The sequence below is a fragment of the Mustela nigripes genome, chromosome 17 (assembly GCF_022355385.1).
Source record: "Mustela nigripes isolate SB6536 chromosome 17, MUSNIG.SB6536, whole genome shotgun sequence".
Taxonomy (NCBI): domain Eukaryota; kingdom Metazoa; phylum Chordata; class Mammalia; order Carnivora; family Mustelidae; genus Mustela; species Mustela nigripes.
Window position 1 is genome coordinate 50,111,708 of NC_081573.1, and position 25,911 is coordinate 50,137,618.

Sequence of the window (25,911 nt, forward strand, 5' to 3'; positions counted from 1 at the left end):
CCAAGAGATTTCTGTGATTGATGATATACCAACTGATTCACGAGTGTTATTGAATTCACAGTAGATATTTATCATTGTGTATTTCCCAACCTAGGAATATTAAAAGCATAATTAGAATCATATGAGATGAATATTTTTGTTATTAAAAGGGGATTTTCAGTGCTGCGATCCAGAGATTGTGTTCCTAGATACGTACTCAACAGAAACGCATCAATGTGTTCATCAATAGACATTACACAAGAATGGTCAAAGCAGCCTGTTCACAATTTCCCAAAAGTGGAAACAAACCTAAATCCCAACAAGGGCATAGAAGAGAAATGCATCGTGGTACAGTCACAGCAGAATACCATGGAGCAACAAATGTAAACTAAGGCACGCCACACTAGGAGGAAATGCACAAATGCGAAACAGAGCAAGGAAGCCAGAACCCTAAAGAGCTCTCTCGAAGCAACTCCACTTCTGTAACGTTCGAACACAAGCACAGCTAACCTACGCTGTTGGAGTCCAGAGAAAGGTCACCTTGAGGGTAGTGAGCGGAAGTTGAGTGAGAGAGGCTTCTGGGGAGGTTTAGAATGTTTGGCTTCTCAGGCTGGATGTTGTTTACATGACTGCATGTAGTTTATGAGAATTCCTTCAGCTGTACATGCGATGTGTATGTGTTTTTATATTTTTGTTATATTTTAATAAAACATGCAAAAATCACAGGGCAGGGGTCCAGACCTAGAACTCGAATGACCCAGGGCTCTAAGGAAAGGTTCATCCTAGCCACGCCAGATGCTTATCCTTTGCCAAACGAGCATTTTTCTGGCTCCTCATTCTTGCTCAGGCCATGCCCCCAGCTTCAGATCACCCACCCATCCTTGTCTACGAAAACCTTTTCCATCCTTCGTGCTCCAGGTCAACAGCATCACCTCCAAGGGACCTTCTCCACTTCCCTGGCCAGGATGAAATGTTACTCACCCAGAGTGAGTTAGAGCCCCAGAGCGCTCTAATACCATTTCTCCGCTCACAACTCTGAGCTTCTCAGAAGTGAGAGTAGCACAGTACTTGCCAGTGACAGGTCATTAATGAAGTCTCCTGAGATTATAATCATGTCAACATCTCAACCTCCTAACACAGTGACTTAGGTTTGTCTTACCTCCTGCCCTCAGGAAGCTCACAGTCTGGGGACAAAGACAGGTCTACTTGTCTTTGCATGGCCCACCAAGCCCGACCCATGACCTGGCAGACAGCGGCTGCTCAGGTAATGTTTTTGAGTGAAGACAAGTGTCATTTATAAAAAGAACTCGCAGTGACAGGGCAACCTTTAAGCTGTCAGCGGGTCCGTGTCACACATCCATGGTAGAAAATATCTCCCTTCCTCCCCAGCGGCTGTTATTTTAATGGGTTTATACTAGACTAAAAACCCCCCTGGGGGCCCAATGTATCTACACAGGCAAGAATGTGAGCTTCACAACAAGAAAACTGAAGGCAGCTGAGATGTTTGGAGCCTGGTGATGAAAAGCTCAGCCTAATTCCAAGTCCCTTGGATCAACCCTGGCATAGACTCTCACATACCAGGAAAAGGATCCAACAATCAAATCAACATGGCGACACGCAATGAAAAATGACAGAAGGGGCAGCAACAGGTCCGCCTTCGAGCCCACTTCAGGCTCGTCTCCCAGGAAGAACAACAGCATTTCTGATCCGTCCCCACCGTGTCCTCACGCTGTCATTCTGCTTCCTTCCTTCCGTTGGCCTTCCCTGTTCTTAATAACCTGCGAGCTGCCCGGGACAAATTCACACTGAAATGATTTTTTTTTTTTTAAATCATTAGTGCAAAAGGAGAGGTGCTGGAGTGCTAACATTCCTGAATTAGTAATATTGCTGCCATCCATGATTTTAAACTTTCTCTTTTCTGTTGGCAGAAGCCAAAACATTAGGAGATATTTTCCAGCATTATAGTCAAACTGTGCATTTTTAGATTTGTGGGCAGGCTGAGTGATCTCCGGCCAGAGTCTGAGCCCTCGGCTCTACATTCCAGTGTCATTCTCTTACCACAGCATCATTTCTGGCCTTTGCCAAGTCATCGCTTTGGAGAAAATGAATTTTCAGAATTTTGTTTTCAGAATTTAATTTAAGAATAACCCAGACAACCTAGGGCCGGCAAGGCTGTTGGTGAAGTCAGCAGAAGGAAGGGCTGAGACTGGCGAGATGAACATGGTCGACACCTCCCATCACCGAGACCTCCGCACCTACACCAGGAATTCCACTGGAAATTGGTCCCGGCAGCCTCAAGTGGCCACATCTTTAACTGCTTTTATTGCTATTACAAGGAAACAGCGTTCAGATTACAATCTGTATGCTGGGACTCAGCTACTCACTATTCAGGTAAGTACTTGAACGCCCTTTCTCACAGGAGGCATGCCCAAGGTGAGTGCGGGATAGCATCCTTCTTCAAAGCATGGGCCAATTACTAAAGACATGCGCAATCATACATACGACGTCTGCCTCTCCACGGAAATCAAAGTTCCACGAGGGCCAAGGGCTGAACCGATCTGGTTCATGTCTGCACCCTAGGGTCCCAGACTCAGCAGGAGGCACTCGATAAACCCCTGTCCTAATGAACACGAGCTAGCTGACACCGACTGCTGGAACCAAACAACCCAGCAACTCCCACCCACTCTGGGAAAGAAAGGCAAGTGTTTTTCCTAGGCCCACGCAGATGGTAAATCCATGTTCAAATTTTCGTTCCTTTCTTTTTCTGGGCCCCAGACTCCAGGGCCCCAGACTGTCTCCTGTCCCTCATTGATGGTGCGATCCTCCAGGTACATCAGTTTCAAAGTCTGAGCAACGTCATCAGGTTTGCCCTCTTTGTCAAGTTCCCTACTTCTGATTAATTGGTTGTACCTCTAAAAACATTCTCCTAGCCACCTGCCCCTCTCCTTCCTCTCATGGCCTCCCAGCCCAGGATCTGGCTACCAGTCTCCCCAACACTTCCCTGACCTCTGACCTGCACTCTTTCTTTTAACCAAGTCCCTCCCTTTGTAGCTAGCAGATAATTCTAGATACTTTCAGGTTGCCTCCTACTAGGAAAAGCTGTAGGAAAAGCTGTAGTGAATGCCCCACGTCCTGTTGTAACCCATAAATGTGGTAGCTTAGGATACTCCTTGGTCCCCAGATTTTTTCCCTACATGTTCCTTCAGTGTTCGGCTGAAACGCCACTTCCTGCAGAAAGCTTTTCCTGAATCTATTTTTACCTAGCAAGAGCAACCAAAGGCTTCCATTGCCTTTCGGGGGAAGATGTGTACACGTTCAGCTTTATAAATTAGAAAGCGTCTGCTTAGCTTGTTGCTATTAGTCTGGAAAGATCTTCTGGGCATAATCTAGATCATATTGGTCTTTGTTTACCCAAAAATGCCAAACACTATGCCTGGCACATAGTAGCTTTCTGAAAACATTTCTTGAGCTTAATCAAATTCATTCCTTCATTCATTCTTTCAAACGTGCTGACTCTGTTTAAACCACTCCCGCCCCCAACCAGCGCCAGCCCAAGGATCATGAGGCACAACAACTGGGTGAATTTTGGCAAGAGACTTTAACCCTTCCTTGACTTTATTTCCTCGCCTCTAGAAGAAGAAGAAGAAGAAGAAGAAGGGGAAGAGGAAGAGGAGGAGGAGGAGGAGGAGGAAGAAGAAGAAAGAAGAAAGAAGAAAGAGGAGGAGGAGGAGGAGAAAAAGCATGTAAACCACTTAGCCCAGCATCTGGCACATAGTATATGCTCAGTAAACAAGAAGGGCATAGGATTAGTAGTATTGTCTCGCTGTTCCATTGTTGGGCAGGAATGATTACTAAGCCATTCTTCCCAATTCTGAGTTCAGCTCTGTCTCCTAACTCCTACCACTGACCATAGTTTCTCTGCCTGTGGGCAACAGGAATGAGATGACTCTGAAGTGGGCTCAGATATACTTTTAAAAACCTGGTGCTCAGTCCCAGGCCTGGAATTTTAAAAAAAATGAAAACAGGTCAGCTGGGGAGAGAGAGCTGGATTTCATTAATTCCATGGGTTTCTGAGAAGGGCTAAGACTCTGTAAGTTGGTGTTCATTTTCTACCTTAGGAGTTTCACTCTGGGGGTCCAATATTCTGCTTAAATTTCACTTATTTCCTTTAGCTGGAGGATTTGGGTAAGCAAGGAAAATTCTGCAAAATGACTTCACCACTGGCAGTAACTTGCCCTTGGCCAAATTGACTTGCAATTACTCTGAGAGTGTCAGAAGTTTCCAAATTAGTGTAGGCCCTGTCTGATGCTGAGTAGGCTCCTTGGGGTGGGTCACGTCCATGGCTTCAGTCTAGCACAAGAAAGATCCAGCTGCCCAGCAGAAGCATGGGCCCTGTTGTCCTCATCTCCCCCTGCGCCTGGTCCGATCCCCTGCTGGGAACTAGGGCACCGAAGGACTGGTGTTCATTTCTCCATGTTCCCACTCCCCTTTGACTCTGTCCTTCTACCTCTGGGTTCATTATTTTGCAATAAATGGTTTCCACTGACAGAAGGTTCCTTTCTTTCAGAGACTGGCTCTCATTTTCCTCAAGGCACTCTGTAACCGTCCCATTGCCCTCTGAGATCATAAAGACCAACCTCTATGAAGAGACTTCCACACCATGTGGTGGGATCAGGGCCAATGACCCTGTAAACTTATCTTTAGAATTCTGCAACCATTTCCAGAAATGCCAATGAGAGGCTTTAACTCTTCGGTAGTTGCAGTGACTTCTTTTCAACGATAAATTCAGAACAACCCAGAGTTTTCTTCAACCCGAGCACCCAAGGAGAAATAAATTATGTAGAATTTGTCAAAAATTCATCCCATGTGATGGGATGGCAGCAGTAACCTCCTAACTAATCCTGGGTCCTTACTCTTGTCCTCTATCACCTCTTCTCTACCAGATCCCACAGAGAGTTTTTTTTTTTTTTAATGTAAGTCATAATACTTTGCAACCCTGCTTTAAAATGTTCCATCGCTTCAACTGTACTCAAAATAAAATCACGGACTTCAAAGCCTCATCTACTCCAGCTTCTAGTAGTTTCCCACTCCCTAAACCACCCTGCTCTTTGCTTACCACACACATGCAAACAGGACCCCTTCCAGTCCCTCAAATGTGTGGAGCCTGTCCTGGCTAAGGGCTCTTCGGTTTTGTCCTCTCTCTTCCTTCCACCTAGACAATTTTTCTCCAAGTTCTAAAGAGATGGCTCAGTCTCATCTTTTTCTCTCACCTTACATTCAGCTTTCTTTGAGAATCCTAAAGTAGAACCCCCTTCCTTGTCCTGCAAATCTACTCTTTAAATAATTTAGGTCGGGTTGTTTTTTGTTTTTGTTTTTGTTTTTAATGTCAGCCTTCCTAAGATTGCCATGATTTATATAGTCAGTGGCCCCAATTCTAAATAAATGGAAAGGCTAATGAGAAGGGAGTCTACACAGATAGACTTGCTGCATTGCCCAGGATGGGGCCAGGTGGGACATATATCCATCCTAGGTCACTGAACTAATGTGAATTGTACATAAGATTACCTCTGTAACAGCCAGGAAGAAGTACTAAGAAGAGAAAATACTCCCTTCTCTTTAGCAACATTTTGCTCACTTTATAACAAAGAAATCCTACCCATGATGGGAGCTTCTCACTGCCGCTGGAAGAACCAAGGTTGATGTGATTCCAACAACAGATTTCTTCTCTAATAGTCCAGTGTTCCTCTAGGATTGGATTACAGCCTCCTTCACACTCCTTAGATGCTGCAAAGCAATAATATTAATCAGAAGAGGAATTTCTCCTTGATCACTGTCCACTGTTGTTTCCCTCATAAGACAGACACTTGGTAGAGGAACTCCTTTCGGAGGTAAATGAATAAGCCTCTGGCTCCTAAAGTTAGCAAGAGGCATGTCTGGGCATCATAAGGCCTAGGATTTGAAATAAAACAAAAATACAAGCAAAAATGAAGTAACAAACATAGCAATACTAGTGAATCCTTACATTTAATGAGTGTGTCTTACATCTGTTTTCTGTGTAAATCTCACATCGGTTCTTTGGAGATGCTGATGTTATCCGTCCATTTTACAGGTGAGAAAACTGGGGCACAGAGAGATTAAATAAACTAGCCCGAGCACATTTAGGCAGAGAGTGGTGTATCAGGATTTGAATCCAGGAAGTCTGACATCAGTATCTGTGTTCTTAACCACTTACAGCCCCTCACCTGTGGGCCAGAGCGACTTGGGGGTCAGTACCTCACAAACAGGGGCAACAACACCCAAGTGCCCAGAGTCTCAAAGGGAGAAGTTTGCAGGAATGGCTATGAAAGGCCTTAGGCACCTTGCAGAAATCACAAGAGACTGGGCAGTGTGCTCTCCACAGACCCCTGTATGGCACAATCTCCCAAAAGCTCTAGAAATTCCTGCTTCATCTCCCCTCTCTTGCATGGGGCAGCTCTGTACTTAACCCTTGTCTATGCTGCTTCTGTAAGCTGCCCCATTCCGGCTTCTTCTCTTTCATCAGGCAGCCAATCCTCACTCCGAATCTGGCCCTCATCACACTGACCCTTCTCCCCACTACCTACTGAACCACCTGGATTTGAACCCCAGCTCTGCCACTCGCTCTGCAGGGGAAACCTGAACATGTCACTTGCACTCATCTTTGGTGGGTAGATTCTTCTTAAATTGGACTAACATCACTGTCCCATAATGCTCTTTTGAAGATCTAGTTCACAGTGACTGCTCCAAATATGGTAGCTATGTGGATAAATAAAGCACTTAGCATTTAAGACTTTCTATGTGCATGGCTCCTACCAACGTTTCCAACTTTACCCCATAATGATGCCCCTAACGAATACCCCTACCTCTGAGGTCTCCTTTTCCTCTAGACTGGCATCCCTCCAGGGGTGGTCTTGGACCCTCTGTATCAGATTCATTTGATGTCTCCCCCCTTCAAATTCAGATTCCCAGGTCCCACCTTTGGCCTTGTTAATCAGAATCTCTCAAGATGGATCTCCGCTGGCTTCATCTTTCATAGGTTCCCCAAGCAACACTTGCAAACACCAGGGATGAGTCCTGCTGCCCTGTCTATGACAATGTCCCCTCTGCCTGAGACTACTTTTGGCTCTCATGCCTTTCTCCCTAACCTCACTGATAATGCAAAGCCTGACTTAAATGTCCCCTCCCTCATAAAACCACTCCAGGTCCCTCTCTCCAGAAATAATCTGTCCCTGCTCTGAATTATGGCGCACTTCCTTGTATAGTGGTGACTTGGCCTAACAATTCCCCGCTTTGAGGTAAAAGTCAGTATGGAATCCTATTAGTATCTATCATAGGTATCGCTCACAGAGCTTCACACAGAACAGGTGCTCAGTGGAAATGAATCTATGGGCAGCATGAAGTCCCACCACCATATTTTGGGCCATCTTGATAAACCACCTGTACTAAGGAATAACCCACTCATTTGACAAGGAGGAGGAGAAAATTTGAAAAAGTCGACTTTATTCCCCCTCTCTGCTCCCTTCTTCTCTCTGATTCGTGCCACTGTCAGGATCACACCTTTCTTCCTTAGCCCACATCTTGTGAGGAGGGATAAGTGGAAACCCTTCAGTACTTCCCTTTAGCTCAGGGAGGCCCGGCTGACAAGTTACGTTATTCCTCTTTCCATTTAAAAGCAAGAAAAAAAGGAAATCCATGTAACCATAAACAACCATGTCAAATTGTCGGGTTTCTCTGATACGGGTTCCTGTTCAGCCAAAAGGGTTGGAGTTGTTTCTTTAGTGTCTAGGCCGGCTTTGGGATCCCTGAGTTTTGCAGCTTGGGGGCTGGTCTCCCTACGGCTAAGCAGAAACTAAGGAGTGCCTTCAACCAGCTCCCTTCTTAATGCACTGCAGTACCTTTTACTTCTCTGCCTTAGCTCAGGCTGCTACCAAAGATCCCCCTTGTGTAAGACTGGGGGCTTACACAATAGGCGCTGATGTCATGCCGTTCCAAAGGCTGAATCTGAGATCAGGGTGTCAGCACGCTCAGGTTCTGGGTGAGGGCACTTTTCCTGGTTTATACAACACCCAGCAGCTTGCTGTACCCTCATATGACAGAGAGAAAGGGAGAGGAAGAGAGAGACATCACCTCTCTCTCCTGGTTGTTCTTATCCAGGCATTAGTCCCATTCATGGGGCTCTACTCCCATGACCTAATTACCCCCTTTCCAAAGGCCCTGCTTCCAAAGACTATCATATTGTAGATCTGGGCTTTAATATATGGATTTGGGGGGCGACATAAACAATCCATAACACCCCACCCATTCACTATCTCTGTACAGTCCCTCCTAGATTTTGTTGCAAGGGACATACCTTATCCCCAGGCAGTTGCAAGCAAGATGGCAGCAACTGTGCCAGGGGAACTCCAGAACCAACAACGGAAGCTCACTTCAGTAAGGCAAGAGCAGCAATAATGGTTTCCATCCTCACTCCCCTCACTCACCATGCTCCAGCCTTGTCATTCACACCACAGTTCTCGAAACACCCGGGGCTTTTTCCGGCTTCTGCATGGGCAATTTCCCTTGCCTGCTATGCTCTTCCCCTAATCATGTGAATGTATGAACTTGTTTTAAAAATCACCTTTCCTTTAAACTTCAGCTTAAATAGTTCCACAGAGTGGGCTTTTGCACCTGTATTTTTTAATTAAAGTAACCTACTTCCCCAGTGCTTTCCTATTTTAGCCCCGTCTTAATTTCCTTCCCAACATGTACCATAATCCACAATTCTTCTATTCATTTCTCTATGTGCTTTCTCCTTGCCTATCTTTCTGGCAATGTATAAACTTGAAGAAGGTCAACAATCATGTCTGTGTTGTTCACCATTCCTGACACAAAGTAGCAGCTCAATAAGTATTCGTTGAATGACTGGATAAAATAAGTATGCAATATATAATCACAGGAAAAGGAAAGAAACTCATACAGATACATCAAACCTTTCATTCATATACAATGTTACATGGAGGAAATAATCATTTATGATTTAATTTTGCAATAATATAAGATTTCAACATTAGCTCTGTGATTAAAGTTATTATTTTGCTGCTAAAAGGAATAGGTCCTCCTTATGCTGGTTTATGATTTACCATAATACTAATTCTACAGACTCTGACTAATAAATCTCAATTCTCCCAATGGAACTCAACTCCTACGGACTAGAAGTTGACATCCTTATGAGACATCAACAAAGAAAAGACAATTTGAAGAAGCAGATGTGGCTATTTTAGAAGGAAAAAAGTGTACATTCTGTTTTAACTTTGCAAGTCTCAAAGAATTCTTTCATGACAATACACTGAGAACTACTTCATGAAAATAAATAGCCACAGAGGAATATGGATTTAATTGCTTGAATTGCTGCATTAGCTAAAATAAAACAGCTGTGATCACATTCTGGGGCAAAAACCATTGTTCAACAAAGAGTTCTATAAAAGATCACCCCAGTGATGAGTCTGGCTTTCTAAAATCAGGCATTCCACTTCCTGGACCACCCATTGTTCTTAGGGTAACAGCGATTCCAATTTGGGGGGCATCTGGGTAGGAGAAATGTTGTCTGTGCCATAGGGCACAGAAGTGCTTGATAGATTTTTCCCTTTCCCTCAAATACACGGCTCAAGTTACTCAAAATTACTCAGCAAAACAAATTCCTTTCATATTTCCATATTCCCAAGACACAGGAAAGGTGCTGGGCTGGCGGCTGGGGCTTTTTTTTTTTTTTTTTTTTTTTTTTTTGCGGCTGGGGCTTTTTGAGTTCCAATCCACTAACAGATGAAAGGAGAAACAGCCTGTGTCCAAATTCTTCCTAAGGAATCTTTCTGAACAGACCTTTGTCCCTAGGAAAATGAGTCTCCAGGGTGGTAGGTTTTGATATTTCTTAGGATCAGAAACCACCTTGAGATCATGAAAAAGCCATAGAGCACTGCACAGAAATTCACAGACATGTATTAACACCAAGTTTGCAGACCAGCCTCCAGAAAAGTAGCTCCACAGACACCCTAAATCACCCACAGACCACAAATGCAGAACTCTTATTCTAAAATGCAGCAGCAGGGCTGGAGATGGGGAAAGCCAAGCATTCAAATGATAGTTGTTGTTCACCAATCAGCATGTCTATCTCCTTTAACTCTGCCCACAGACCAGTCTCACTGCTGACCATCCACAGACCCCATTTGCAAACCTTGAAACATGATCAACGTCAAAGCCAGACGTTAAGCAGAGAAGTCTGAGGGAAAGAGAGCAAAAGGGCCATTAAGCAGAAGCTCAAATTCTTAAATTTCTAATATTCTACCCAGTCCTACATTTCGAAGAGTCTGTTCCATTGACCTCACCAGCCAGTCGTTACCATAGATAAAAAGTGTGCCAAAAGTCAACCTTAGAAGTTACCTCAAAATGCAGATTTCCAAGTCTCACCAGCTCCCGCTTCGAAAGGATTCTGTGATTTTTATCAAACACTGCGTGATTCTGAAGGTGGTGGTCACTTCAAGCACAATTTTGATGGTTTCCTGTTTTTTTCTCAGTGTCTAAGAAATCTCAGTATTTCAGGATCCAAAGCACACATCCCTTTCTCTTATCTCTGGAAACTTCAAGAACACCTTTCATCCCATCAGGAGTAGCAGACATGCGACCATTCCTTCCTGGCATACACCCCTCCTCTGTGGGGCATTCAGGGAAGAGTTGTAGTGAGAGGTTTCCAGATGACTCGGTGCCTGAGAATGGCTGAGAATTGTCGACTTATAGCCTTATTTCATCAGCAGTGTTCCTCTCACCACATCATGAAACACTCAGCGTGGGTGACACGAGGGGAGAAGGTGGGGGCGGGGGCCTGGCAATACCTTTCCCATGGCCGGGCCCACCCCCTCTGCTCACCTTTCCTGCTCACCCTCTCTAGCGAGGCTCCCTAAGGATTTCCCCCTACTCACCCCCCCAACACATGAGCCTCCTCTTTTGAATTCCTATTTCACTTAGTCTTTTACTTAGTGTGAACCACGAAGTAGAAATAATGCTCCCCCTTGTTCTCTCCTGGTTTCTTACCTGCCTCCTGATCGCTACTTCTCTGAGAGTGAGCACATGCCGAAATGACTGTCCCGCACAACATGCAGCCAGTCATGGGCACAGAGCACATGCAGCAGCACCTGTCACTTTTGCCTGCCCAGCACCTATTCCCCATGCCCTACTCCCTGGTCTTTCCTGGTAACTGAATTTCAACTCCCCTAAGACAAACTACCCTCCTCCAGCCTATGTCCGTTTGTTCCCGAGAAGAAGCTAACTGCGTACCCTGAGTCCCAGGAGGCACCTGATCAAGGTTGGGCTGATCAGCAAAGCCCATTTCCCTGGAACAACGATTGGTACCTGGTTGTCACATGACCCAAGCTGGGCCAATGAGATTCAGCCCTGGAACTTTTACAAGTATAAGGAGGAAGTGAACGGTCTCCTTCGAGGTTGCTGGCCCTAGTTGGTCCTCACCAGCCTGCCTGTCTCCGCTAGCGGAAGAGCTGCTCCAGAACGGAGCCAAACAGGCGCAGGCAGGGCTGAGGGATGCGGGGCCGGTGACTAAGTCCTAGAGACCTGATTCATGGATTCACTCGGGTCAGAAGCTAGACCTACCTCCTGAACTTTTCAGTTATCCAGAGTATACAGCTAATAATATCATGTAATATTTGAACCAAATGGACTGTGTTTCTATCACTTCAACCAAAAAGATGCACATTTATTTAATCCTTAATAGATATTGATTGGTTGAGTTAATAGCCATTTTTAGACTTGGGGAATGTTGGATATACTGTATCCCTTAAGCCTACAAAAAAAAATTTTTTTTTTTTTTCACAATAAGGTCAGTTGCTTAAATTTGATCTTTGGCAAAGAAGACTGATATGGTCCTAAAATGATGGCCTTTCCTATCAAACCAGTGACTTTGGATCCCAGCTCTGTCACTTATAAACTGTGTGACCTGGGGCAAATTACTTAGAAATCACTAAACAGGAGAAGATTGCAGTAAAAAAAAGAAAAAAAAGGTGTATTGTTATTGGAAGATCATTTTTGTGTAGATGATGGGTTAAAAGGTAGAGAGTCGAAGACAGGAAAGCAGTATGAAGATCAGACAACACAGGATAAGGGTTTCAAGCCACCAGCATCACTTATGTCACAAGCAAAGGGCAGATTGCAAAAACTGCATTAAGACTTAGTAGCAAATTAAATGTGGGCTGTGGAGGGGAAAAAGGAAGAGTCGAAGTTCCCGAAAACTAGTTCAATTATTATTATTATTATTATTATTATTTTTAAATTTTGAAACCCTAAAACAGAGAAATGTGGTGCCAGGTGGTGGGGCTGTTCTTAAATTCTAGGTTATCCCATGGAGTTATTTTTAAGAACACAGTCAGCTTTCAGGGCAGACCGATAGCTTCCTCCCTCTTGAAGAAATTGGGCAGCTTCTCACTCCTGGGAGATCCTTCCAGCAGGTGATGCTTTCATCACCATGATTTAAAGCTGAGTTCCCGAAGTGTTGAAGGAGTCCAACGAGTGTTATATGAGGTGGTTTTCAGTGGCTCACAGAATGACTAGCTGCACGCAGACAAGACGCTAAGTAACCTGGATCACACTGGGAGAAAGCTGTTCCCTCTCAGGCCTCTTGATTATTTTGTCAAGGGAAAAAAAAATCCCACATGGGATCTAAAACATCTTTAACACCTCTCTCTAGCACTTGCTAACCGCCTTGTTTAACAGGGAGCATGTCTCGGGCTTAAAAACCTTCAAGAGGCCACAATATCCAGCTAGAGTTAAGTAATACTGTTGTGCCTTTCTTGAATTTGTTTTTACACGTGCTTTCTTTTAATGGCATGTGGAACTTCTTCTCCTCTTATAGTTTATGTCTGGACATCTCTTTTTAAGAGACACTTATTTAAAAAAAAAAAAAAAACTATTAAAAGGTAACTAAAGAAAAGTGGTACGTAGCTATGGCAGGAATTGGGAAAAGAATTTACAAAAGATGCCTGTCCAGGACCAGCAGTCCCCAAACCTCACCAACGGTGGCACTGGGACAAACGTCTGCGTAGGTATATAGCCCTCAGAAGATCATTAAAAGTATGCCATGCAGCTGAAAGCTTCCAGCGAGTAAACGTGCTCACTCTGTGGACGGTCAGAAGCACAGGGCGCACCTGTCCCGCAGGGCAAGGGCTTCTCAGTACCTGCGGCCCCCAGGGCTCTCGGTTAACCTGCGTGAGTGCGCGCGTGCGCGCAGCGTCCCGGAAGCCCCCGGGGAGTCCAGCTCCATCTCCTAAACAACTCCTTTCAATAACCAAGTCAGGAGCTCGGTTCGCTGTTGTTACGAATAAACACTGGGCTCAGCCCGGCTGCTCTGCTCGGAAATGCTCCTGCTCCCAGACGCGCTCCGCTCGGCGGCGCTTCCTACCGCGGCACCTGCCTTCCCGGCCGCCCGGCCACGCTCCCGAGGCACACTCCTTCACGCGGGCCGCAGGGATACCTCCGCCACTCGCGCAGCAAGCCATCTGGCGTAGGCATGTTTCATTTCGCAAGCCATCTTTTGGTTACTGGGTCGACTTTTCAAGGGGAGAAAAACACCCCTCCGGCCGCCGGGAGCCGTCTAAGGCGACCAAACGGCTCCCCCTCGTGGCCGGTAGTGGCCTTTCGCGGGGAGTCGTGAATCATTCGGGGCTGGAGCGACGAAGACCATCCAGGCCTGCGGCTTTGGAGGGTCACTGTCCAAAAGGGCACTTAAAAAAAAAAGGCAATAAAACAGTAAATTGCCAACCGTGTGCAGTTCCCGCCTCGTTTATTCCTTTATTTTGCCAGTGAAGATCATTAGAAAATAAATATCATTTGACATTGCTTGAAATTCATAAAAAGTCACCAAGATGTCCTTCAGGAGGTGAATGGCTAAACTCCAGTCCATGCAGACAGTGGAGTATATTCAGCACTAAAAAGAAATGAGCTGTTAAGCCATGAAAAGACACGGTGGAAACTTCAATGCTTATTCCTAAGCAAAAGAAGTCAATCTGAGAAGTGATTCCAATTATCCGCTATTCTGGAAAAGGCCAAACTATGGAGAGAAAAAAGATTAGCGGTTGCCAAGGGCTGGAGGGAGGAAGGAGTGAAGAGGCAGAGCACAGAGGATTTTTATGGCAGAGAAACTGTTCTCTGTAATACGATAATAATGGCTACCTGTCATTATCCGTGTGTCCAAGCCCATAGAATGCATAAGACAGAGAGTGACCGCCAAGGTGAATTACAGACTTTGGGTGATCAAGCGTCAGTGCAGTTTCACAGATTATAATAAATTGATCATTCTGGTAGGTGATGTCGATTTGCACGAGACTGTATGAGTAGGGGGCAGGGGGATGTGGGAAATCTCTGTACTTTCTGCTCACTTTTGCTCCAAATCTAAAAGGGCTCTAAAAAATAAAGTCTATGTTTAAAAATAAACAATACATACATGAATAAAGAAAATCCAGGGCGAACCCTGTTTTGGACATGTCCATAACTAATTAGAAAGATGTAGACCCTTCCTCCTCCAAGTGTGGTCTGGGACCACCAGCATCAGTACCACCTGGGAGCTCTTTAGAAATTCAGAGTCTCAGTCCCCGCCCAGCACTGCTGAGTCAGAATCTGCATTGGAACAAGATCTTGGAGTGATTTCTATTAAAGCATAAGACATATTGGTATAGCATGCCTGGTCCCTACCTTTAATGGAGCTTCCAGCTCCATGAAAACATTTGTGGGGTGGGGGTGGGGGGAGGAGTCTTTGGTATAGTTTGCAATGGAAAGAGAAGCAAAGCAAAGATAGTAGTAATGAATTTCACACTTTTGATTTCACTTCTTAGTTCCTTTACCCACAGGTTTTTCCCACCTGAGACGTCTTTACCTCCTCTCCGTATGTACACTTCTCGCCAAATGTCGTTCAATCAGAACCGCTGGAACTTGCCACGTGCCTGGCAAGTGAGAGATACCAGGCAAAGACCCTTTTCTTAAAAAGCATATGGAACAGCTAACAGGGGATTACAGTTTTGTCTGGCTCCCCTGTTAGAGTATACAGGACAACAGGAACGAGCAGAGGGGCTCCTCTTGAAGGGGACAAGAGAAAGTAATGAGTCATATTTGGGGGGCGCCCACCACACGCCAGGCGCGACTTGCTATCTCATTTACGTCTCACAACGGTTTCACAAGAGGAGAATCCCTTTCCTCCTTTACCTGATGGAGAAACTGAGTTACTATGTAGTTCGGCAGTTTGCCGAAGATCTCACAGCTGAAAGCAGCCACGAAAAGGTTACCCCACTCCAAGTAAGGGCAGCCCTTGAAAACTAGAACTATTTCTTTATTTAGCCATTTTAGACTCAGTACCTAACATAGTATCTGGCAATAATAGAGGTTGAACACGATAGTTGTTTGACAATCGAATAAATGAACGATTATCCACATCTGTCAAGGTTGAGAGAGAGGATGGCGTACTGGCCTATGATGCTCTAATTTGATGTTGATTTTTTTTTTCTTTGCCTAGCATCAGGCCTCGAAAACGAGGATAACTACCACTATCCCTTTCAGGCACTTACTATGTGCCAAACACTTTAAATCTATTTGAAATTTGTTGTAAAAAAATTTTTTTAAAAGTAATGTATATGAAGTAACTTGCCCAAAGTCACATTGTCAACAGACAGCATTCACTAAAGGCTTGCTTATGAATAACTGAGTGAATGAATACACAAACTTACAAAGCCCAACCGGAGTCAGAAGGAAATCCCTCTAGGCCTCTGTGGCCTTGAATGTGAATACAAATCCCTCACTTTTATGCTTCAGGATGGTTTGCCCCAGCTTAGAAAAGCTCATGAGAGATTTTTCCACATGAAATCCTGGAATAGAAACAAGACAAATGCTCTATGGACAAAAAAGTAAACTGCTCAGGTTACAACCATTTATAAATTAGATTTGGAAACACTGAAGACACACCTGCCCTCCGGACTTTGAGAGGAGATCCGGGTCATAGCGCCCTGTTCATCTGTAATTTGGCCAGAGATCCTCCAAAAACACCACAAAACCTGATTAATTTGAAATAGATGAATTTTTACGTTCCTGGGCCACACGACATTTCAGGCCAATTATCCAACCTTCCAAGCTTGAGAAAACTTTCACAAGGAAACACACTGTGTATTTGGCCACACGCCTTCCTCTCGACTTTTAAACCCCTATGTATATTTTAATGGCAATTTGACCCATATGGTTCCGATTATTTGCATTAGATGCATCAGAAGCAACTTTGAAAGAAGCTACACTCCAGTAACGTCCTCAGTGCTGTGCTAGACTTGGACACCTTCTCTATGGGTTCCCCCAGCAGAGTCAGCTGGGTGGAATTTGTATTAATAAAGGCAATATGGAGATTAAGAGCTGGGACCCCAGAGCCAGACCCCCGGAGTGCAAATCCCCCATCTTATGGTCATCTCACTGCTTAGGATGTGTGTGACTTTGGAGTTGCTTCCCTTGTCTGAAAATGCATAAAATAATAATAACCCCCATGGGGTTTTTGAAGATTAGCCAAGTCCGTGTGAAGCCCTTATGGAAGTATCACAGCGTGCCAGGAACGATTTCAATCATGTATTGTCTGCAGCAATATGGAGTGTATTACTACGCCATAAGCCGCAAGTAAAAGAAAAATAACATCAGAGTGGCTTGTAGATGAGGATTTATTTCTCTCGCACAGAAACACAGAAAGTCCAGGGCAAGGGTGATGACCTCAACCCACCCAGAACCTGATGCTCCACCACACTCCGCGCACGATCCTTTCTTTCGGATCCACGATGGCGACCCCCATGCCGGCCGACTGGTCCGTATTCCAGCCAGACGGAAGGAGGACAGAGGAGGAAACTCCAGTCCTCCGTTCAAGAACACTGGCCAGAAGTTGTGCATGCCACTCTGTTTACATCCCATGGAACAGAACTTGGTCTCGTGGTCATGTGTAATCTTAAAGGGGACTGGGAAATGTAGCTCTTTATTCTGTTCTTATTTAGTCTACCATTACTACTGCAGGGCAAAAAAGGAAAGACAGATATTGGGCGACAATTAGGTGTCTCGGTCACTATTCAGAGTAGAAGATTAAAAAATACCATTGTGGGGGTGGCTTGGGCCATTTTAAGGAGTTACTCAGCTTCCCTGATTATCTTCAGTGTACACAGGAGGTATACATGCTGTTAAACTTGTTTGTTTTTCTCCTGTTATTAAAAAAAAAAAAAATACCATCTGCCTCTAGGATGCACACCAAATGGAGATCTTTGGATAATGGAATGCGGTTGGAGAAGACTGCAGTTTTTACTGTGCGGTCGTCCGCCTGCACATTCTGTTTGCTTCTAAATCCCGTAAGTATATGCTGTACGAAACACTAAATAAATGTTTATTCTAATCATTGCACAAAAGTGACTGCAAATGTCTTTTCTCCGGTCTCACCAGAATTGTACCCATGGAAGGCTTTAGATGATTGAGGATTTAAAAGAAAAGGAGAATCTGGTGACTTTGAACATTGCTTCAGTGAGAAAGGAAGGCTCCCAGACCCCCAAGGCGAGGCACTTTCCTGGCCATCGTAACTGAAAAGGGGATGGCACGCCCACAGACGCAGGGTGCTCCTCCCGAAATTTGTGTGAGACAAGACACCTTCCCAGCCCATCTGAGCCTTTGTGAATAGAAGACGTTGACAACGCCTGCATAGATAATAGGAAACATATGTTTGGCCGGTGTGCTCGCTTTTTGGTCAGGTTTGAAGACTGTAACAGATATTCTGGAAGCTTCCCCAGCATCCTACCCTACTCTCTCCTTCTGAAGAGTCGTATTTGCCAGCCTTGTGGTTCGGCTGGGGATTGGCTTGAGTCAATCAAAGAATGCAACCCTGTGTCCACAATAATTATTTCAGAGTTGGGCACTGCAATGGAATGAAATGTGAAGGAAAACCGCTGGCCATTCCCTTGGGATCACAAAGAGTATCTGGTCTTAGAATGAAGGTGGCAGATTAACAGCCTGTATTACTTACACAGTGGCAAGGTGAAGAGAAATTGGTCCTCCACGGCATTGTTGAGGCAGTAGACGGAACCTTGTAAAAGCCCACGGCCTTTGAAATTCACAAGCCAGTAAATTCTCCTACAGTTTCATCCCCTTGTGTTAATGGTTCTGTTTAATGTTCCAGTTGACTGAGTCATTAAATGAAAACCTGGAAATAGTTAGACAAATTAATCAGGAAGCCATACCCAAACATCTGTCCTATCAGTCATACCAAGGATGAAATGCTGCTCTACCATTTTGCCACATCTGGGAGCCCAGTCAGCTCATTGGAAGAAAACATGAGACTCAGTTCTTTATCAGGAAATTCGAGGTAACGATAATGGTCTCTCAGGACTGTTAGGTATGTAATGTCCTACAACGTGAACAAAATGGCCCAGGACCAAGCCCGCTTCCTGGACAGAGAAACCAAGGAAAACACAGTAAGATCCCACATGAAGGGAAAAGGAAGAACTTATGTTTGCTGAGAATTAAATTGTGTATGAAGACGCTCTCTAACGCACACCCAAAGAGGAAGATGGATGGACGGATGGACAGCAGTGGACGCCAGACTTCACAGGACATCACGAAGATAAAAGATCCCAGACATTCCCTGAGCGAAATTTACATATAGTTTAAAAAAAAAAAAAAGTCCAAAAAACTGTTTATGGCATAGCTCTGTCAGTTTGGCAAATGCATATAATTACATAACCGCCGTCACACTCCAGGAGCAGAATGGTTCCACGACCTCCAAGTTTCCTTCTGCTCCTTTGAAACTCACTCCCCTCCATCCCCAACTCACACTCCCTGAAGATCCAAAAACCACTGGCCTGTTTCTGTCCCTGCAGTGTCACCTTTTCCACAATGTCATACAAATGGAATCATGCACAACGGGTCTTTGAGCCTGACATCAGGCACTCGGTATAGCGTACTTGCGATTCATCTTTGTTAGGGTATAAATGAGTCCTTTGTTTTTACTGCTACCCCTAAACGTTTGATTAAAGCTCACCTTCTCAGCCATAAGCACCACAAAGACGATGATCTTTGGGCACCGAGAGATTGTGAGCCCCCCAGTTTTATATATATATTTGGAACTGTTGAAGGGAAAGAAGCATGTTAAAGTGTGCTATGGACTGAACTGTGCACCCCCCCCCCCAAATTCTTGTATGGAAGTCATAACCCCAATGTGACTATATTTGGAGAGAAGGTCTTTAGGAGGTAATTAAGGCCAAATGAGGTCATAAGGGTGAAGCCCTAATCCATATGATCCCCAAGATATGTCTCTCTCTCATTCTCACTCGCCCCCTCCCTCCCTCCCTCTCTCTCTCCCTACCATGGGAGGACACAGTGAAACGGGGGCCACTGACAAGCCAGGAAGAAAGTCATCACCAGAAACCAGCCCTGCCAGAACTTGATCTGGGACTTCCAGCTTCAAGGACTGTGAGAAAACACATCTCTGCTGTGAAAGTCTCCCAGGCTGTGGTACTTCATGACGGCAGTCCCAGCAGACTAACAAAGTGACTCAGAAGAAAGACCTGGAGTTGGTAATCAGTGAGATGGGTTTGGTCCTAAACATCTGTTTCCTGTTTCTGTGGGAGGGGGATGAATATAACCTTCCATGCACGCTCATTACAAAGGCTAAGCCACTTGGGTAATTTATGTAAATTGCTCAGCACAGTTCTTTGCACCTGGAAGAGCTCAGGATACAGCACTTCTTACTGGCTAGCTCTGCATCTGTCCCTGTAACCAATATGAACCCTTACACATACAGGGATGGTCTGGAAATATTGGTTGAACACTGAAATGAAATGAGCATGCCAGGAGAACTGTCTGTATTTTAATTTAATTTGTAAAGAGAAATAATTGATGCCAAAGGATGTTTCTGACATCTGACACCATCTATTTTCTGTTTACCACAATCTAAACAGGAAAGAATCTTATAGTAGTCACTTTCATTTTAGTATAAGCGGATTTCAGTCATCATTACCATAATTAGGTGCTAAGCTATTTACCAGCAATCATAAAAAGAAAACATGTGTATCTCCCTGAAGCATAAACTCTCTAAAACAAGATGGGAACCATTTGGAAGAGGGGGAGAGGAGGTGGGAACAGACAGTGAGGAACTTTCTTTTGTGCCTGAAATCGAAATTGGTTCTTCTCAGGGCTATGCAGGGAAACTGAAGGTAAAGAGGAATGCAAACGGTGTCGCGTCTCTTGAACTTTGCAGCTCCCCTGGGGGAAGGAAGGCGGCTCTATTGACTCTCCTTTGACACCCACGGGGGTGTGCTGAAGCTGGCTCATTCCAGCTCTAGAGAGCGGACTGTACACTTTGCCCAATTCCCTAGTCAGGGATCTCATTTTGGTAGCTTCAAATTGGCAAATGCTATAAAGCAGGGCTTCCCTCCCTCTCCCCAAAGCCGGCTGTTCAACACTGACCAGCACATCACTGGGTCCGAGGCCTGGCTTGCTACTGCTTCCCAGGGGAGGAGACCAGAGCCACCGAAACCACCCCTCAGAAATCTCTAAGATGGGTGGAGGGAGAATGGATAGCAGCTGGCAGATGAAGGGACCAAGAGGAAGGTTCGGGAACGTTAAGGAAGCCCAGAATTCAGAATTTGGATGTAAAACCTTTCTTGATCTTTTCCCATTTTTGAAATTCGGTGGAGATCTGTGGCTCGGTTCTGAGAATTAAACCATGTATGGCATTGGAGAAAATTATCCGCCCAGATGCTGACTGCACCTGCTAACTTAGCAACAAAGTTACTGCTCAGTTACTCCCGGGGAAAGTGTTAAGAACAGGTGCGAGGATTTAGTCACCAAGATGTTCAGAGTGAGCACTTTCACGCAGTGTGTTTGGAACTACCCAATAACTTGATTTTTGCTGTTATGGGAGGAGTCACGATACAAACTAAGTATAAGTTACAAAAGCAGAGTGATTTTAATGACCAGAGTTGTATAAAATGTAAATGCCTCGAAGGTTATACAGGAGTTAACTCTGAGTGGTGTGGTTCGTGGTTACTTTTTTCCTTTTGACGTTTTTCTAAATTTTGATTTCTTCATAGTGAGAACACATTATTTTTTGAAACGAAAAAAGAAATGCTATTTTTTTAAATTACGTAAACTCTACGCATAACGTGGGGCTCGAACTTATGACCCCGAGATCAGGAGTCCCAGGTTCCACTGACTGAGCCAGCCAGGAACCCCCAGAAACGCTACGTTTTTTAAAGCCATTTCTCCCAACTAGATAATTTGAGAAGTTAAAAGCTTAAACTGGTTTTTAATTAATTGATTAAGGAAGGAAATTTAATACCCAACATAATAAGGATCTTGAATCATCAATTGTACCGGGAACAACTACAACTATTTCTTTTTCCTTTCTTCTTCTGGCAGGAATAATATTTACTCAGATTTACTAAGCATCTTCCCTATATCAGCCACGGTACCAGGTAAATGAAATACATAACTCATTTATTCTTCAGGGGGAAAAAAAAAACCCCAAGAACAGTTACTATTTATATCTCCACTTAACCTACGCACAAACAGGGGCTTCGAATGGAAAGAACTTGCCCAAATCCTCACAGCTGGGAAGTGCCAGGCCCAGCATCAACTCCTAGTTAACGGAAGCACGCATTTTGTGTGGATCACAAATGATGAAGTTAATCTCTATTTCTCACAGGGTCACACCTTTAAAGAAATGGTAGGTTTACCACTGACAGTGTTAAAGATCAATTCACATTTCTGGTTCCCTCGGATTCTTTGGGCTGTGATAATAAACACATTATTGTGATATTAATTACAATTAAACACATTCATGTGGTAATAACACATTAAAAATTATTATCAACAATTGTTGATAATAATACCATGACCCACACTGCAGGTACTTATCTAAAACATAACGTAGCGTTTCTTCGGTACACTACCAGCAAGACAAAGAGGCAGTCGACAACTTACTAAATTTCTGTATACTTTAGGTATACAAGGCAGGTAGACAAGAATTGGCAGGTTCTGGGGATAAGAGTATTAAATAAGGTAAACACAGGCTCTGTCCTCATGGAGCTTCTAAGAAAGTAAGGAATTCGGTATGCAAGATGGGCGCTGTGATGGGGCCCCACAGGGTTCACAGGGAAGCGGCCACTCTCTCCCTGGACATAGTAACGGGCACACTCACAGCTGGGATCAGCCACAGCCCAAACTGACCATCTTTTTTTTTTTTTTAATAAAACTGTATGTAGCCATTTTTAAAATCCCTTTTTGATTCTTTCCATTCACTCTTCCAGATCGTTGTGAACCAATTTCTAAGGGTCCAAAGATTTACAGCTAGAAAAGACCAAGATTCCTGCAAAATGCCTCTTGGCAATATTCCGAGAGTTTGAGTCCTAGGAAGGAGTGGGCTGCGGTGACCGCAGTAGAGGTCTTTCCAATATTCTGTTTGAAACACTAACACTCGACCTGCGCAGCCCCTGCTCCTTTAATAAAAGCAGTATCTTCCCTTCCTGGATTCCCAGGAACCACCTGACACAGACCCCTCAAGGGACCCAAAAATTGCCTTTTCCCCTTAGAGAATCACAGTGTGATGTCTGGCTGGCTTTAAGGGTGGGTGTCTCACCTTCCTTTGTGTCAATACACGCATCTCCCAGCAGAGGGCAGGAGTGCACAATGCAGCCCATTCCTCTTTGGGTAGGAAAAACTAAAGGAGACGGGAGAGCCCAGATTGACCAGCATGGAGGCAGATTAAAGCACGGAATCGATCACTACCTGTGTGCTCTGTGCTTGACAGCATAAGAAATATTCTGGGCTGAGAGTCAATATATGTGGGTCCTAATGTTGGTGGGAAGTCAGTCAATTCGCCTCTGGGTCTGGTTTGCGCCAGTCTCTGCCTTCCCATGGCCAGCATTATGGCTGGACCAGCACTTGGGGTTCTTAAAATGATCACAGGGCACTCTCAGCAATAACCATTGAGTAACTTAGAAGAAAAGAAGACTTACAAGTTTACAAGTCCTGGAAGTCACATAGGACACCAGGGGCCACACAGCAAGGTCACAGGTACAGAGTGAGAGCGAGAGAGAGCAGGCCTGGGGTTCTGCTTTTATTGAGGTGGAGGGTGGGGGGCCTGGGGTTTCTCCGGCTCACTCTTCTTTGGTGATTTTAAAACATAAGACCCAGAGTTTAATTTGCAAGAAGAGGAAAAACAGGTGGCCCTCATGGTCAGTTACAGATCACTGAAATCAACCAAGATCTCTAAAACAAAGGAGCCTGGGGGCTGGAGCGGGGGAGGTGGCATGGCCTGGTTTTTATCTATTCCTGCGCTGGCAATATGTTTGTTTGAGATAGCCTTATTTGAACTGGGTGCCTCTTTGAAACGGATGCCTAGGCAATCACAGCTTAAATCAGACACTTGCATGACAAAGAGAAAAAACAATTGTCTGTGTTTCCACTCCAGGCTTTCGGTGTCCCCCATGGTGAAGGCATTATCCTAGATGACCCCCAGATTTCATTTTTTCCTGAAATTTCTGTGATACTATACACCCACCTATCCTGAAGTTACTCTCTCTCGAAGTCCTAACCTTGCTAAAATGTAAATCAGAGTATGTCTCCCCAGTTTATAATCTGGGAGTGGGAGTTAGAACTCGAGACCATTCCCACCCCCAAGGCTCCAAGTCTGTCCTTCAAGTAGAGGGGCAGGATCTTCTTTCCGCACTGGAGAGTCGGAGGTCCGGGTGGTTGCAATCGTAGTAATAATAACAGGATAATATTTATGGATATGCCAGGCAAGGTGCAAAGCACTTTACATGAGTTAATCCATTAACTCCTACCACCAAACCCATGATCCAGATGAGGCAATGGTGGCACTGGACATGAACTCCAGAGAGTGAACTACCACTGTTCTCTGTTCCTGTGCTCAAGGACTTAGGGGATGGGAGAGGAGCTGACCAAAACAATTATGGCTCCTAATTCGGACCAAGATTGGTTCATTCATTCACTCACTCATACCCTCTCTCAGTAAGATACTCCAAGTGTCTACTATGTCCTGGGAGCTTCCTTAAGCCCTGGAAGCCATACGGTTGTAATGAGGACACCTCTTCATCACGTGTTTTTCTACCACAAAGCTCAGCAGCCTGGGGGCAGGATAGATTGAACACTAACCTGGAATTGCCGTAGGCACAGTGACAGGTGGGGTTTTGGGGAGGTGGCAAAAAATTCTAGGGAGGCAATGGTTCAGACAATCAACCATGATTTTTTTTTTGCCCCCTGAGTCACAGCTGGTCAAGATTTTATAAACCTTCCCCCAACCCCCCCACCCAGCTCTTTCCCAGGATGGTCTTCACTCTATGATGCTAAATGGGCCAGATGCCCCAGAGGAATGGCCAGGGCTACAAAGCTCTGCCATCAACCGTCTGTGCAATCTAGGAAAACCATACTCTGTCTGAGCTTATCTCCTCATTTACAAAATGAGGCATCATTCAGCTCAATTACTAGAGAAATACTTTTGAACCAAGTAGAATGTGCCTGGCACTGTGTTTGACACAGAGGACACAGTGCCCTCCTCCAAGATTTCACATTCTAGAACATTCTACTTATTTTTAATCTGTAATTATAAAACTGCTCTTACCTCCCATGGAAGGTTCTGCAGGGTACCACAACTACTATTACTAATAGTCTATGTTTAAGGACACCTATTTTGGACTAAACACTGTATATGAATTATTTTTGTCATCCCTTACCGTAACCCTCTGGAGCAGATACTGTTATTATTTCCAATTTACTGATGGAAAAACTGAGGATTAAAATGACTCAGTCAAACTGAGTCAAACTCAGACACAAGCTTGTTTGTTCCTAATCACTATGGCAACGGAGACCAAGGGACCCAGCTCTCCCAGGGGGTGAAAATTCAAGCCAACAATTTCCGAGGATGCCTGCCTGCCTCCATTCCTGAGAAGGAGTTGTGCTAATCTTATCAATTCCTCTCCCAGAATTAAATTTCTCTACTGACTCTTCAGGGCTTATCTAAGAACAGGTGGCATAATATGTAGAAATGGGATTCAAAGAGACTCTATTTCTTCAAATGTTTCCCATAAATTTTAGTCCAGAGCTCATCAAAAGAGATGTGAAAAGATGTGAAATGTTCATCGGATGCATTCCCCCCAAAATAACACAGTCTTGTCTTAGTTAATTCATAGCTGTTGGTTGAGAAATGCCATTTATTTCCAGGGCCTGCCTTGGATACAGCACAATTATGGAAAGGGGCTGTCAGCACTAATTGCTCTATCATATGCCCAAAAAGTCCTAGGGAATCTGAAATGCTGACAAGAAGCTCAGATTTAGTGGGAAACATCTGTAAATCACAGATCTTTTAATATTAACTAACATGGAGAACATCTCGGCTTCAATGACTTACTAACTCCCTGAGCCATCTTTTTTATTTTTTTTTTAAGATTTTATTTATTTATGTGACAGAGATCACAAGTAAGCAGAGGGAGAGTGGGGGAAGGGAAGCAGGCTGTCTGCTGAGCAGAGAGCCTGATGTGGGGCTCGATCCCAGGACCCTGAGATCATGACCTGAGCTTAAGGCAGAGGCTTAACCCGCTGAGCCGCCCCTGCACCCCCTGAGCCATCTTCAAAGTCTGTGTTGTTTTCTTTCCTAAGTCAAAGAACAGAACAGCCTTCAGAGCTGTGTGTAAAAGAGAGGACAGCCCAGCATAGGGAACATACTCAATGGTAGTGTAATAGTGTTGTATGGGGACAGGTAGTAGCTGTACTTGTGGGTAGTGTAATAGTGTTGTACGGGGACAGGTAGTAGCTGTACTTGTGGGTAGTGTAATAGTGTTGTACGGGGACAGGTAGTAGCTGTACTTGTGG